The sequence below is a fragment of the Crocuta crocuta genome, unplaced genomic scaffold (genome assembly GCF_008692635.1).
Source record: "Crocuta crocuta isolate KB4526 unplaced genomic scaffold, BGI_CrCroc_1.0 scaffold3, whole genome shotgun sequence".
Taxonomy (NCBI): Eukaryota; Metazoa; Chordata; class Mammalia; order Carnivora; family Hyaenidae; genus Crocuta; species Crocuta crocuta.
In genome coordinates, this window is record NW_027529934.1 from 10,772,290 (window position 1) to 10,785,903 (window position 13,614).

Here is a 13,614-nt window from a genome sequence, read left to right on the forward strand (position 1 = left end):
GTGACTTTGGGAACTGATGGGATAAGATACCTATCTTTCTAATGTAAGGGCTCTGGTGGCATTATGCAAAGCAGCACAGGGTTTTTTAGTCACTCCTCCAGCGGAAGCCTCCACTTTAAAGGGCGTGGCGTGTTGCAAGCCGTATGAAGTAATTTCTTAGAAGTGTACTTAATAAGGGAGGATTAAAGCAAAGCAAATACAATTCTCAGGATCTGGATAACCTGCGAGCAAGCATAGATTTTAATTGTTCATCTTTCTCCATGCTGAGAAAGTTTGCAAAAATCTTAGGCCCAAATGGGGAAACTCAAAAGTGAACTCAATATATTGAGTGTAAAGTGTAACAGATGAATGGGGTGCCTGGGTGGCTCAGTCGGTTAAGCGTCTGACGTCGGCTCAGGTCGTGATCTCACAGTTTGTGGGTTTGAGCCCCGCCTCAGGCTCTGTGCTGACAGCTCAGAGCCTGGAGCCTTCTTCAGATTCTCTGTCTTCCCCCCCACTCATGCTCTGTTTCTGTCTCAATAATAAATAAACATTAAAAAAATTTAAAAATGTAACAGGTGGAGAAGCAACCATGTCACAGATGTAAGTAAGTCGGAAGAATTCATGCCAACCTTCTACATCTTCTGCTAGATAACATGAGTATGTTTCTGGAGGAGGAAAATAAAGGAGATGCAGAAAATAAAGATCTAGAGCAGGACCTGGGTAAAATACCTATATTTTAATAGATTGGAGTTTGGATCATTTCACTTTCACTGCTATATTAGCATGAAAGATACTATTTATTTTAGCACATCTCATTCAAAAAGCTAAAAACTAATTATGTGTGCATTATTTTGGCTAGAAAAACATTTATTGCTTATTCTAATAAATACCAGTTTATTAGAAATCACTACAAAATCACAAAACCTTTTTTTAATTAAAATTTTTGTTTAATATTTAATTTTGAGAGAGAGGGAGAAAGAGAGAGAGAAAGAGACAGAGCACGAGCAGGGGAGGGGCAGAGAGAGACACAGAATCTGAAGCAGGCTCCAGGCTCTGAGCTGTCAGCACAGAGCCTGATGTGGGGCTCGAACTCAGGAACCGCAAGATCATGACCTGAACCTAAGTCAGATGCTTAACTGACTGAGCCAACCAGGTGCCCAATTTTTTTTTAATTTTTTAAAGTTTATTTATTTATTTTGAGAGAGAGAGAGAGAGAGAGAGAAAGAGTGTGGGAGGGGCAGAGAGAGAGGGAGAGAGAGAGAATCCCAAGCAGGCTCTGCTCTGTCAGCACAGAGCTCGATATGGGGCTTGAACTCACGAACCACGAGACTGTAATCTGAACCAAAACCCAAGTCTGATGCTTAACCGACTGAGCTACCCAAGGGCCCCCAAATCACAGAAACCTTTTAAAATTAATTGGAACGTATTGCCACTTCATTTTTGAAAAGATGTTTATTTATTTTTGAGAGAGAGAGAGAGAGAGTGTGAGCAGGGGAGGGGCAGAGAAAGAGGGAGACACAAAATCCGAAGCAGGCTCCAGGCTCTGAGCTGTCAGCACAGAGCCCAACATGGGGTTCAAACTCACGAACCACGAGATCATGACCTGAGCCAAAGTCAGACACTTAACTGACTGAGCCACCTATGCACCCCACGAAGGTGTTTCTAATAGAAAGGTGGTAGTTGAAGAGAAGGGGTTCCGTTTGAAGAGTGGTGATTTTTTCCTATTCTTGCAGTCCTGGCAGTGGTAGCTCAGGAACCATCCAGAGAAGTAGCTGCTTTGTTTCCTAGGGGAGTAGTCTTTCTGGGGGCACTCACCTGCTCCGTGAGCTTCTCCTTATGCCAAGCCCTGGGGATAGTAAACACACGCCCTGGCCCCCCTCACCCCTCATACTGGCCGTGCCTGACCATGAGTGGGTTGTCTGAGACAGTGAAGTCAGGCGGCATGGAGTGGCCTGGTGGTTGGGGGTAGCCATTTCCTCATCTGTCCATTTAGAATGTGTTATTGAGTGCCATCTGTGTGCCGAGATCAGTGTTAGAAGCTAAGATACAGCAACCAATCAGGTAGACATGGAGCCTGCTTCCATTACTTTAGTAAACTCATATCTATTTAGAATCTGTGCTGGGGAGCTGACAGCACAGAGCCTGCTTGGGATTCTCTCTCTCCCTCTCTCTCTGCCCCTTTCTCCCCTTATCAAAATAAGTAAATAAACATTAAAAAAAAGAACTTGTGCTAAGTACTACGAAGGAAAGGCACAGGAGGCTGTGATGGAGCAAACGGGAGAAGACAGCAGCACAGAAGCCTAGAGAATAGGGTGGCTGAGTGTATAAAAGGGAAGAAGAAAGGCACAGTGAAGTGGCCTTGCGGCCAGGCAGTTATGGTGGCATTGCCCAATTTCCCAGGAGGAGGCTCGCCCTGAAGGGACAGGAGTCTAAGGGGAAGGGCCACCTTGAGAGTGGAAGCTTGCGCGGGTTAGCACCGGGTTAGCATCAGAAGGAGCGTGAGATGGGGGTGGGCCCGAGGTCTGCGCAACACAGCTTCTGTGTAAATGCACGGGGGAGAGTGGATGCTGCCATTCCTGCGGCCTAGGGCTGTTCACACCCACCCCCCAGTTCTTTATAAAGATTGCAAAATAGTTACATACTTATTTGAAAACAAAGCATCCCCAAACTCAAAAGCAATATATAAATGTACGTAAAGCAAGAAATAAGACTTTTTGAGAACTCATTAATACTGTTTTGAGGATTAGCAGGTAGGTTTTCTCACTTAATCATCATGATAGTACCACAGATACTACTCTCCCTTACCCCCAGGGATCTTGATCCCTAGTAGTTTTTTTCTGTGTATTCTACAGACCAGCGTTGGAGGATACAGGATAGATAGTAGGCACAGTTAAAAAACGCTCTTTCAGCTCGGGGAGTAAACTCTTATAATTTAATAACTGGTTATTAAGTAAACTTAGCAGTCATCTGGAAGAAGGCTGTAGGTAAGACACAGGTTGTGTGTGTGTGTTGTATGTAACTATACACGTACATGTGTGTTTACATATACATGTGAACAGTATGTACAATCAGAAAACAGATAAAGACATAAAGACCCTGAAGACAGCATAGATCTGAGATGCTATGAGGCTACCTGTGCCCGGAAAGCTGGGTGGTCAGAACTAAAATGTATACCATATTGGTAATTGGTTGAGATTTTTTTAGCTAATTGTGTAATAAATTTAGTTTATTAGTTTGCCGAGAGTGTGACTTCACAAAAACAACATCACTAAGTCATTTGTTTCGCCTAGAGTCACAACTGAAAAACACTACTCAGGGATAGAAGAAATTACTGATCCATTCGGGGTCTGTGATGGGGCCTGGCCAGTAATAGCTACACAAAGACACCGCACAGGCGCAACTGTGAACTGCACAGAGGGAGTTACAACATGGCCGTGGAGAGAGGCAACCGTTACTTCATTTCTGTTCCCTTTCAGTGGGTGCAAGATCTTCTACTCAATTTTACACGTTAAAAAAAAAAATCCATTTCAGTGATTCGCTTAAGGTGAGCTCCTCAGACCAGGACTTCAAGTCCAGATAGAAAGGAAGGGCTCCTGGGTGGCTCAGTCAGTTAAACTTCTGACTTTGGCTCAGGTCGTGGTTTCATGAGTTCAAGCCCTGGGTCAGGCTCTGTGCTGACAGCTCTGAGCCTGGAGCCTGCTTCAGATTCTGTGTCTTCCTTTCTCTGCCCCTCCCCTGCTCACACACACTCTCTCTCAAAAATATATATAAACATTTAAAAAAAAAAAGTGCAGATATAAATGAGTCCCAATGTCTGTCTCCCTGCATGACGCTGGATAAACATAGGTGCACTCAGGTTCCTGGGTTATTACTTTCTTTGACGAGTCAGGAGGTAGCTAATTTGTACTTACCATTAAAACAACCAAATACTGGCTTCATGGCTCTGTGAGGCAATTTTTAAAAGCCAGGAGAAATGGGCAATAACTTGAAATCATTTACTTAAGGAGAAGGAATTAAAACTTAATGATCAAGAAAGACCCCAAAAGGACATCATCCATATTCATGATGGTTTTACTTTTTGTTCCTCATTTAATTCCGCCTGATTTTATTTTTGGAATAAGCATCTAAGGTTTTCTTAACATTGTCTTTTTTGCTTTAATCTGCCTGCCCCCTTCCACCTTCCTTCCCAATTTTAATTGACTGTTATTTTTATTTATGCCTTTGGATTGCAGAACTCCATGGGAATGTTTTCTTCTTTATTATGTATTTGGATCTTGTGCTGTGCTTCCATCTGTGTCTTATAGTTTCTCTTATTTCTTATCATTTGTCTCAAATTCCGTTGATACCTCAGGCCACTGAGCACTCTTCTCCATTCTCTTCCCTTTTACTATTTGAGTTTCCACATGAGATCCCACCACCTGCTTCTCCCTCCCTTCAGACGCTCAGCCCCCTCCCCTTTCTTAAAGATTTATCTATTTTTGAGAGAAAGAGTGCAAGCAGGGAAGGGATAGAGAGGGCGGAGGGACCGAAGATCCGAAGCTCACTGACAGCAGTGAGCCTGATGCAGGGCTTGAACTCATAAACTGTGAGATCATGACCTAAGCCAAAGTCGGACGCTCAACCCACTGAGCCACCCCAGCCCACTCTCCTTTCTAAGCTGAGATCCTATGACCTACTTTCTCCTCTCCTTTAATAAAACAAGTATCAGACATTAGGCTTTCCCAAAGATTACTGAGCACTTAGTTTGTTCGTGTACATTTTGCTGAATGTCTCTGTTATGTCCAATTTATACGTGTTTAATGCCATATGTTTAAGGTCAGCATCAAGCCCTGGAATGCCACCTCTTGGTTCTCTCTGTTCAGCCTTGACAATCCCATTGAACATACCTCTGGGTTCACATGTTCCTAGTTCAATGCCTTGGCTGTTCTGACGGTGCCGCCAGTGTTGGACGTGGACGCTGGGTGCTTCTGGGCGACCTGACAGGAGCGTTGCCTGCGGAGTGGACAGGTCTGCTCTGCACCATCCCCAGCGGCTTCAGTGCTGCAAACGTTTTGCCCTTTTGCTCCAGGAAGCTTGGTGAAGATGGTCCCCTCTCTGCTAACGATGCCAGATCTATTTCTGCTATTTCTGCTGCGTGTCAGTGAGCTTGTTTCATAAACGTAAAAATAGCCTCTACCTTTTATTCTCCTTCTTCTGTTGCGCCAGCCCTCTCCTCTGTTGATGCTTTCTTCCTCTCCTAGCAAGTTATTGTATTTGCTGAAGGATGTAGAAGCCCCAGCATGGAGTGGGAGGGGTGGCGTGGTGAGGAGGTGAAACTGTAAGTTAGAAACAGAAGCAGAAGAATGGAAGGACATGAAGACAATGTTCTCCTCTAACTAAACACCGAAACTGTTTCAAGTTTTCCAAACTGATCAGATAGCCATGCTTATTGCTCGTTATAATGACATGAATTATGTGCTTTACGTGTATTAAATACTGTATTTAAGACACGTCCTTCACATTTTTAACCTCTATTTTATAGGTGAGAAAACTGAGGCTAGAAAAGTTATATGGCTTGTCCAAGGCCGCACAGCCAATAAATGGCACAGCAGGTGTCAGACCAAGATGTGGATGGTACCCAGGCCCCTCCTGTGCCGCTTCCCTGCACTCGGATGTGGTCTGAGACGTCCGGTGGGAAGAACTCGTTGCTATAAAATAGAACGTATTCAATAAATGCACAGAATCTGAGCAGTCTGGTATCACGCACAATAAATGTAGATGGCGGCACACAAATGACTAATTAGTTTCACTCTTACACAGTCAAATCAATTTTTTGCTGTTTCTTTCCTCATTTTGGTAGTTTTGAAATATCTTCAATCACTGTTAAAATGAATACTTTCCCTGATGCCTGGAAGGTCATTTCACGGTCTTTTATGCAATATGCATGTGGTGACAAGTCAAGGGCTCTCTATGTTTAGGGAGTTCTGGTGTTGCCAGGCAGTTCCCCATTCATCCTTTCCAAGATTGCACTGTAAAAAAAATCATCATTCCACTCCAAAAGTATTTGAGATTTGTCATGCTAGTAGGTTTGTACAGTGCATTGATTCAGAGGTTGAGCTTTGACATTTTATAGGCCATTGCTTGCAATTCCTTTTCTGCCATTTATAGTTCTGGGACCTTAGCTGTCTATGTTCTAAACTTCGTTTTCCCATCTGTAAAATGGGTATACCAAGAGTGCTTATTAGGGTTATTCAGATTAAATGAGCTAAAGTTGAAAAGTACTTAGTATAATCCTTGATATAGTACTCAGTAAGTGTTACCTGTTAGCATTAAAGGTAAAATACTAATCGTGCACTTTATTATACAGTAAAAGAAGGTAAGAAATAGCTGAATGGATTCCCTGAATTGTGAGATATTAATTTAGATTTTTCTAAAGGGATAGTGTTATAGTCCATAAATTCTGTAATGTAATAGATGTGTCTATTCTGAATGGATCCTTCTGAATTAGAACATTAAAAATTAGGGTACCTGGGTGGCTCAGTCGGTTAAGTGTCCAACTTCAGCTCAGGTCATGAGCTCATGGTTCATGAGTTTGAGCCCCACATTGGGCTCTATGCTGACAGTGCAGAGCCTGCTTGAGATTCTCTGTCTCCTTCTCTTTCTGCCCCCCCAATAAATAAATAAACATTAAAAAGAGAGAGGGAGAGAGACAGAGCATGAGCAGGGGAGGGGCAGAGAGAGATGGAGACACAGAATCTGAATTAGGCTCCAGGCCGTGAGCTGCTAGCACAGAGCCTGATGTGGGGCTCAAACTCATGAACTGTGAGATCATAACCTTAGCCAAAGTCAGATGCTTAACCAGCTGAGCCACCGAGGCGCCCCTATGTTTATTTATTTTTGAGGGAGAGAGAGAGAGAGCACATGCATGGGGGAGGGTCTGAAATAGAGGGGTACAGAGGATCCAAAGTGGACTCTGTGCTGACAGCCTAAATCAAAAGTCGATTTTTGCTTAACCGATCAGGGGCCCCGATATACGTTCATATTTTAAAATGATTACTACAATAAGGCTAATTAACAGCCCTGTCACCTCACCTGGTTACCTGTTTTGTGTGTGTGTGTGTGTGTATGTGTGTGGTAAATATACTTACATAAGATTTGTTCTTTTAGCAACTTTCAAGTATATAGTATGTATAATCAACCATACTCACCATGCTGTGCCCTATCTCCCAGAACTTACAACTGAAGGCTTGTGTTCTTTTACCAACATCTCCCCAATTTCCCTCCCCTCCAGCCCCCAGTAGCCACCATTCTAGTCTCAGTAACTCTGAGTTCAATTTTTTTTTTTTTTTTTAGATTTGACATATCAGTGAGATCATACAGTGTCTGTCTTTGTCTGGCTTATTTCACTTGGCATAATGCCCTCTAGGTTCATCCCTGTTGTAAAGAGCAGGATTTCCTACTTTCTTATGGATGAATAACATCCATTGTATGTATATACCACATTTTCTTTAGCCATCCATCCATCAGAGGACATTCCCCGGTTGTTTCCATGTCCTGGCTGTTGTGAGGAATGCTGCAGTGAATTTGGGGTGCACATAGTGCTTTGAGATTCTGATTTCATTTGGATAAATACCCAGAAGTGGGGTTGCTATGTCATATGGTAATTTTATTTTTAATTTTTTTGAGGAATCTCTGTACTGTTTTCCACAGTGGCTACACCAATTTACATTCCCACAAACAGTACAAGGGATTTTTTGGTGGTGGTGATGGGGTGTTGACAAGTATTTTGATATGGATATAAGAAGATTTAAAACTCAAGTTTTAAATCTGGTTGAGCACTGCTCTTTCTCCCAGAGTTTAGGGTTAAAATGAAGGGAAACTTTATTCTCTATTATAGATGGTTTTTTTGGAAATGTCTTCAGGCTTATTTCTATGCTTCAGAACCAGCCACAAAGTTTTTCTTTCCATTCTCACAAACCAGCAGACGTCATATCCAACGTCATCTCTAAACAGGGATCTGGGGGACAATTTTGTTGAACAGCTAAACCCAAAATGTGTATGAGAGACATATGGAAACATACAGGAAACTTTCAGGATAGTATGGGGGTACTTAAAACACAAGACTTGGATGTATAAATCAATCAGAAGGCTGTGCCTTATGCATCCTGCTGTTTTATTTACTTATTTTCAAAAGCTTATTTATTTTGAGACAGAGAAAGAGAGAGAGAGAGAATGCTGTCTGTGCAGCATGGGGCTCCGTCTTGCTAACTGTGAGATCATGATCTGAGCCGAAATTCAGTTGGACCCTTAACCAACTGAGCCACCCTGGCACCCCCAAGAAATCTGTTTTAAATTGCACTGATTGAGAGGTGCCTGGCTGGCTTAGTCAGTGGTGCATGAGACTTGATCTCGGGGGTTGTAGGTTTGAGGCCCATGTTGGGTGTAGAGGTTGCTTAAAAATAAAATCTTTAAAAAAATTTTTTTAATGTTTTATTTATTTCTGAGAGAGAGAGAGAGACTGTGTGATCAGGGGAAGGTCAGAGAGAGAGGGAGATACAGAATCTGAAGCAGGCCCCAGGCTCTGAGCTAGCTGTCAGCACAGAGCCCAATGCTGGGGTCGAACTCACAAACCATGAGATCATGACCTGAGCCAAAGGTGGACGCTTAACTGACTGAGCCACCCAGGTGCCCCAAAAATAAAATCTTAAAAAAAGTGTATATAAATTGCACTGATTGTTTTCAGTGTTCTTTTAATTACACCATCCCATCCCTTATGTCATCTCTTAAGTTCTGCCAGTCTCACACCTGAAAATAGTCACTGTAGGGATATTTGTGTCTGGTAAATGATCATTAAGTCCTTGAAACTGTCAGGAGGGCCTTACTTACGATAAGTTATTTTGAGGTATTGATTCAGAATTCAGTTGATTACCTTAAAGATTTTTTTTAAGGTAACATGGAAAAAAGTACCCTCTGAAGTTATGAATAAAATAATATATATAAGGGTCTTAACCTTAAAGGAATGATTCTGTTTATTCTGAATGGCTTTATGAAGAGTACACCAAACTCATGGGAGAGCAAAGGTAGTGTGGCAGAGGGAGGATCTCTTTAATCACCAGTGATGTTTTGGGCGAACACTGGGCTTTCTTGGGAACTAAGGACTTTCCAGTCACTGGGCATGCTCAGTGTGACCTGCGCATCTACTTGTCCTGGGTGTTGTAGAGAACCTTGATGAGATCAGTGATGTTTTTCTTTGTCTCACAAGCGTAGGGGAGGAGTTTTTTCAGAAGCAAGTGACTTGTGATTTCACAAGTGATGAGATGCAGACATAATATGAAGATCCAGCATCTGGCTATCTCCCATGAAAGTGGGCATTACAAAAAGATTTGTAAAAATGTAAAATGAGGCCATTCTTGTAACTAATTTTTGTTTTGCAAGATTGTTATTTTTCATAAAAAGGTTACCTGCATCAACATGTGCTGTATTTATTACTGTTGTTTTCAGTGAATTACCATGTAAATATTTTTAGCATTTCTCAGTTTTAATCTCTAATAGGGTAGATACAAATAGTTATCATTCACAGAAACACAAACTGAGACCTCTTATTTATTATCTATTGCCGTGTAACAAATTATACCAAAATTTAATGGCTTAAAACAAGACATTTATCAACTTGCAGTTCATTTGTGTGGACTTCTGGGTCTCGTCAGATTGCAGCAAAGATGTTGAGTACAGTTGCTGTTATCTAGAAGGCTTGACTGGAGAATCTGTGTCTAAGAGCGCACAGTGGCTGTGGGCAAGAGGCTTCTGTACCTTGCTTTGTGTGTCCTCATAACATGACAACCAGCTTCCTCCAGAACGAATGATCCACGAGAGAGAGAATAAAATGGAAGTCACATCTTATGACCTATTATGACCTACCCTCAGAAGTCACACCTCACCATTTTGCCATATTCTATTCTATTCATTAGAAATGAGTCACTAAGTACAGCCCACACTCAAAGGGAGGGGGAATTAGGCTCCATTGAAGAGATGAGTTATCTGAGAATGTGCGGACATATTTTTAAAACGCAAAGTTCTCTTTAAGAGCCACTGTAATAGATGATCTTTCAAGGGTATTTTTAACCCTGAGTTTCCATGGGGAAGGGAAATGAGATCAGTGTTTAGGACAGAATAAAGATCCAAGGGGCCCTCTTGAAAAGATTTCCCTCATTACCTACTTGGCAGGTTTCCATAAATTCTTTGACACTAAGTTCAGAAATCACTTCCTTCAGAAAATGTCTAGTTCCCTTCCTGTGTACCACCTCTGTTCCTACCTATAGATCTGTGATTATGCTTGCATGCTGTATTGCAATTATTTTGTTTTTTATTCTCTCATTTTATTAGCCTGTGAGCTTTGGAGGTCAGGGATGTTCTCTCTTTCCCTAGTACCTAGCACTGCGTCATACTTACCATCTTCTGGAGCCGCATTTAGCCTACAATCATTTATTCTTTCACACTGTTACATCTTTAGTGTCGTGCACTGTGTTAGCATTGGGTAAGATTCTTTTCATGCGTATTTTGGCAGGAAGACAGATGATAAACAAAAAAGGTAATTGCAGAAAGGGATCTATGCTTTGGAGAAATAAGCACAGACTGAGTTAGGTGGGTTGTGGTGAGCTCTGGGTATAGTGGCCTTAGGGCCATCAGAAAAAGTTAAATCCAAGGTGCCATGGACAAATGAGAAAAGAGCTGAGATGAAGAATCTTGTAGGGTCATTGTGGCCAGAAGTGCCACATGTCTCACTTGCCTGTGACCATTATCTATAGACACAGAGAGAGAAAAGTCGTTTGGGCAGAAATGTGTACAAAGGAGGCTGGGAATTGCCCAGGGTCACACAGAATCCACAGTAAATCATGGAGTTGGGTCTCCAATCCAGGCCATGGGTTCAGTACAGTTACATGATGGCTGTTTCCAGTAAGCTCCAGAACTTGTTGGAGGGAGATGAAGTGTGCCTATTCTAAAGAACCAGAGAGCACAGGTTGTGGGTGTCATTGTGATGCATGTGGGACACAGAAACACAAAGCCAGGTGTTGGTGAATGTGGGAGCAGCAGAGCCTGTTCGGGTCTTTCATGTTTGCACTTGTTCTTGGCTTCTTTGTTGTCCCATCCCTTCAGGCCCAGCGCCTTCATGCAGTTCCTCACCGCCCCCCCCCGCCCCCAGCCAATCCAGACCTGCTCTCAGGGAAAATTCCCCAGTCCTGGGAACCTGCAGTTGGTGCATAATAAAGGTGTGGTCCAGCTGGTTTCCACATAGCAGAATCTAGTTGGGGGAAGATTTCTATGGGTTTCTCCTGACCTTGCAAACATTTGCAAAATTAAGTCTTATTATCCTAAAAACAAACAATAAGCAAACAAACAATAAAAGCGCCCCAAATCCTCAAATGTTGACGCCTCCACAAAGCCTTCTCTGCCTTTTATCATATATTATGTAATTGTTTACAGGTCTCTCTCTTTTGAGGGCAGGAATTGATCTTTATTTACTTCTGGTATATTTTAAATGGGTAGATGCTCAGTAAAGGAAAGGGGGGGGGAGAATAAAAAACTATGTACACTGGGTCCAAGGGGCTGGTTTTGCTTGAGATATAGTCCTTTCCCCAGACCATATAAATGTACAGTAATAGGAGGGTGGCTGACTGCATGATGACGTGTCTTCCTTACAAAGAATTTCTAATAAGGAAAATGCTTTATGTTATAATGTTAAGTAGAGATAGAGCTGACCGAATTTTTTTTAAGTTTAGTTATTTATTTTTGATAGAGTGTGTGCACATGAGTAGGGGAGGGGCAGGTAGAGAGGGAGGCAGAGAATCCCAAGCAGGCTCCATGCCGTCTGTAGCAGATCCCTGAGCCTGATATGGGGCTCGAACTCACAAATCATGAGATCATGACCTGAGCTGAAGTCAAGAGTTGGATGCTTCGCAGACTGAACCACGCAGGTGCCCCAGAGCTGATTGAATTTAATAGAATGTGTAATCATGCATGGGAGAAAGAGCTGGAAGGAAATGAATCAAAACATTTAAATGATGATCTCTGATTATAGCATTGTCAGTGATTTTAATTTTTACCTGTCTAATTTTCTGTATTGTCTGACGTTTCTAGAATGAGCATGTATTAGTATATATCAAAGAAGGAAATTTGGTTCCCCCCCAAATATTTCTCTCAGAAAAGAGGGGGTTGCCTTACATTTTGATCCTCCCAGAGTATTTTGCATTATGGGATGCTCTCTCTGACTTTTTTTTTTGACCCACAAAGTACTATTTAGAGAAAACACATTAGCTTAAAATGACATCAAGAAAGCATTAACTTTTAGATGATTAAAGTTGTCTTTTGGTTTAAAAAAAAAAGAGGAAAGAAATTTAATGAATTTATTCTTTGGGATAAGACTTCTAAATTGCAGGCCTTAGGTGTGAGCATAAACTAGCTTTCTGAAAATCCCTTACATAGCAATACTGTAAGTGGCTCCCCTGTGAAAACCATGACTATACACTCATAGGATGAATAAAACAAGTCATTGTCTTGGTGTTTTATGAATGGGTACTTGTGGCTTGGGATAAAAACTTCAGTGACAGCATTATGGTTAAAAAAAAATACAAATTAGGGGCGCCTGGGTGGCTCAGTCGGTTGAGCATCTGACTTTGGCTCAGGTCATGATCTCACGGTTCGTGGGTTCAGGCCTGCGTCAGGCTCTGTGCTGACCGCTCGCTTGGAGTCTGGAGCCTGCTTCAGATTCTGTGTCCCCTTCTCTCTGCCCCTCCCCTCCTCATGCTCTGTCTCACTCTGTCTCTTAAAAATAAACGTAAAAAATAAAATAAAAAAATACAAATTCGATGGAAGAGGGGATGATGTTTTCCATCTGGAAAACTGTCAGATGGCTCAAACAGGGTCTCTAGTAATATGGAGAGTGCTTGGCACTAGACACGGCAACTGCTAATCAAATACCTTCATGGGATGCACAAGGAGAAGAAAAATATTTCTATATTGAATGTTATTTTATATAGTGTTATTTTAAATATGTATGCTTAATTAAATAAATAAATTAAACATTGATGTCAGATACATAACTGTTTCATTGGTGTTCCTCCCTAAAGGTTTATACTCAAATTGATTGAATAACATTTTTTCTTTCTCTTTGGGAAAGTGCCCTTACGGTTAGGGTCACTTTCTATTCCTGTATACTTTTATAATAAGAGCAAAATCAAAAGTACAAAGTTGTTATCCCTTCCAGGGACTCTTAAAATTTAATAGACATTTATGCTTTTATGTTAAGTAATTAAACTTTAATGAGGAGATGCTAGGCATCAGCCCGTGGACGGGAGAAGTACTTAGAAGAGACAGCTAGGTCTCTGTGCTCTTAAAGGGCATCATCTTAAACCGGAGGAAGGCTCACTTTGCAGGGGAAGTTCTCACCAGTGAAAACTTCTTGTAGGAGTGACTTTGAAGTTCAGACTACAAGTAGGTGGTAGACGTGTTAGGAAGAAAGGAATAAAAAAGCATGAGTTTAGCAATCTACTCCTGCTTTACAAACCATCCCAAAACCTAAGGGCTTAAGATGTCACTCATTTATTTGTCACTGTCCTTTGGTTCATCTCACTCTGCATTTGTTTGCAGTTGCTGGTG

General features: G+C 41.8%; 1 long non-coding RNA gene across 2 annotated transcripts in view; it reads left to right on the plus strand.

Moving 5' to 3' along the window:
* The window catches only part of LOC144230807 (uncharacterized), a 293,282-nt gene that overhangs the window by 31,060 nt on the left and 248,608 nt on the right, over positions 1–13,614 (plus strand). The window lies entirely within an intron of this gene.